Below are 3648 nucleotides of genomic sequence, written 5' to 3'. Positions count from 1 at the left end.
CAGAACTTGCACTCCTGAACTCGGGATGTTACAATTCTCCTCCACTTAAATTAGGCTTTGTCCTCGAAGCCTGCGGCAACACAACTCCAGAACTACTCTCGCAATGGTCCACCTGGCGTCAACCAGGCCAGGTTCCTCAAAACCCAACCACCGAAATCCAAAACCCAACTTTCCCTTGCGGTGTCCTGACCACTGCCTCAAACCGGCCACCGGCTTCACCCTCTGATAACCACACTTATCAGATACCACACTTATCAATCGAGTACCACTCCATGGTACTTTTCTCGATCCAGATCACAACAATCACTTGACTCTTATGAGCTAGATATAACCTTGAACCACCGGGATTCCGATCCGAGTCCAACTTTACCCACTCCATGCTGACAGGATGACACATTCTTCAGCCTTAGAGCAACTCCCATGAGTTCTCCTCTGCAATCTCATACCCATGCTGAACTGGCTCTATCAACCTCGGGTTGGGGAAACCCGATACACTGACGACACCTCCAACATCCCCCAGGATGAATTACTACTACATACATAATTCCTTGGCCAAATCAAACTGGGAATCCAAGACTCCATCCCTGCATCCCTTCCAAGCCTCTTGGCTCTACACCCTCGGAATCCCTTCCGAGACCTCAGCAGACATCCAACCCGGATGTGATTCAATACCATCACCGCAACACACTACTCAATAACCAAAATTGGAACACCTCAATTATAACTCCGCACTACTGCTTTCACTTCCGTGAACTTACACTCCCTCTCGGAGCTACATTCCTTTCCCTTTTCCTTACCAAGGAAAACCACTTGGCTGCTTTGACACCACCACAAGTGCCACAGTGCTCACCCAATACTACACCGTTCCCTTATAGCGTAACCGCTATCTCATGCACCACACATGATCTGACTCCGTTCGCAAGGACTCTCGAGTCCATGCACTACCTTCCACTAATCACGATCATTACCCGGGGCCAGGCCTTCTGATGCTATCACATCGCGACATACTCACTCCATTTCCTCCTACAGATCTATCAACACATGCAGAGTCTTCAGCATGACCGGACCGCCTTACCAGGCCTTCAGCCAATCTAGACCACTCTCAGAACCTTCAGCCGGTCTGGACCGCCCTCCAGGGCCTTCAGCCTGTCTGGACCGTTCTCCGAGCCTTCGGCCTGATTGGTACGCCCACTGGCCTTCAGTCTATCTGGACCGCTCAACTAACATCCAACATCCCGAATTATCCCTCCAGGAAAACCATCCCATGCATATTGTTCTAGCCCTCTAGGGGCTCCGAACTCTGACTCCATTCTACATACTCAAACCCGGCCTGATCCTAGGCCTTCCACAATCAATCACCCTTCTCACAAAGCCCTTGGTCTTTATCCCGCCCCGTCTACCTGTCACTTGCTCATACCAGCCTATGCTCTTGGCTGACCGAACCGCTGCTGAATCCCCAACAACTAACCGACTACTCATGCTTATCGATCTTCCGGAGAATTTCCAATTCTCCCCCACTTAGAGCACTGACTACCAACCACCGGTCGCCATCACCGACCTCCCTTAACCACCCTACACAACACCATCCCTTACGCGCGAACTGATTCCTACTAGAACGAGAAAACTTCACAAAAACACATATCAACACTGATCACCTCGGACTAGAAGAAGCCCGACCTTCAGCTGGCCACTCCTCAGACTGCAGATGTTACCCGACATTCAGACCAAAAGACGGACTTCCCACTAATAATGCCCATGGATGATAACCAACGAAACTTCCAATACCCAAATCCATAACCAAATAATAACCCTCAAGGAACAAACGAATACAATACCAAAAATCACACAACGAGACTAGCAGATATATAATACTCCATAATAATCACAAGATAAACAAATATCAAGGAGGAAACATACCCGCAGCTGCATCCGACACTGCCCAGACCTCCTCTGCTGTAAGCTGAAAAACACGACCCTGAGCCCTCGGGGGCTCCGCTCCACCCTGACCTCCACCCGAAAACTTCAAAGTGGCTGGTGTTGGAGCCTGCACCGATCTTGCAGCAAGCTGTGGACAGTTGACCCTCAAGTGTCCAACCTGATGGCAATGATAGCAAATCCTCAAATCCCGAACCGGGGCTGTCTACCGACAATCCCTTGCATAGTGCCCCTCCTTTCCGCACTTGCGGCATGCACCACTGGACCTACAAACTCTGGTGTGACCCTTCCCACACTTTCCACAAGTGTGGCTGCTCTGATCTCTGATGTGTGCAAACTCACTTAGTTTTAAACCTACTTTTAACTATAAAATAAACACACAAAGGCAGTGGACCTATCAATTGAGGTATAGTTAAATAAGTAGGGTATCGAACACAGGGAACAGTAAATTAAAACTAAAAACTAGTTTTATCTAAATTAATTAATAAGTATGGGGTTTTCTCTAGTTTTACAAGACTAGAAAACTTACTAACTATTACTTAATCTAAAAACTAGAAAACAAAGAATTGACTAGATTCAATAATGGGAAGGAACTTCTGTTTAGTTCAACTCAATTGATCCTATGGTTGATTTCAAGGTAATGGTGCAATGTATTAATTCTTTTGTTGGTTACCGATTCAAGTGATTAGATTCGCGTTCACTACATTAATCATTAGCAAATAAACTAACTTAAACAGTGGCCAGTTGTCTAATTTAATTAAATTCACTAGGTTATTTATTCGGGTTAATTTAGACTTGCAATAGTTAACTAATTTGGTTCTTTAATTAACTTCTTGTTGATGGTCATCACACAAGCTCATACATGAATTTACTCAATTTTCTTATTAACTCTAGTTTCATGTTCATTAATCCTAGACATATAACAAAGTGGTCACATAGCATATGAGGTTGATAATTAATAGATGTGCATGCTAGTCAATTACCTTCCTATTAAAAGAAAATTAATTATCATTCACACATAAGGTTCTTTAGCAAGCTAAAATAACAAAAATCACCAACTTAGAATTAATCCTACCAATAATCAAACCATAGTATCAATTCCGTATCCCCAAACAGAAGTTTAAGAGTTTTAGCTCATAATTAAAGTAAATAACAGCAAACAAACAGATTCTAATTGTTTAACCATAATGAAAAACAAAAGATTAAGTAGAATGATGAAATTTGCCTCAAATCTCCTTCAGAATTGAATTCTAGCTTGTATCATCGTCCTCTAGGGTTTTTCTGACTCTTTAATCGCAGCTAAACTCTTCTGAATCGTTCCAGAATTCGTTTCCATCGTTCTGAGAAGTTATCTTTATATATACGAAACGACTCGTCGAGTTAGGTTCCGACTCGTCGAGTCCATCTCTCAGTCCCCGTATGCGATAAGTCTCTGGGTCTCTGAGTCTTTATCTTATCGATCATTCGTGTGGACTCGCCGAGTAGTCGACCCTACTCGCCGAGTAGGTGTTATTTTTAGTGTTTTTCTTCTTTGTTCCATTCTCAAGCTCTCAACCGCTTCTCCTGCTTCCTTTTGCTTCGAGCTGCACTTTTGGACTGAAAACATAATTCAAACACTTTTAAGTACCTTTTGTCCATAAAATGCAATAATTTAGTTAATAAATGAATAAAAATCTACACTTAATATGAACTAAATATGCACATATCAAAATA

Source organism: Lactuca serriola, chromosome 4 (assembly GCF_051521515.1).
Source record: "Lactuca serriola cultivar US96UC23 chromosome 4, Lser_US96UC23_V15, whole genome shotgun sequence".
Classification (NCBI taxonomy): Eukaryota; Viridiplantae; Streptophyta; class Magnoliopsida; order Asterales; family Asteraceae; genus Lactuca; species Lactuca serriola.
The sequence above is the reverse complement of the archived record's forward strand: the minus strand, read 5'-3'. Positions refer to the sequence as shown.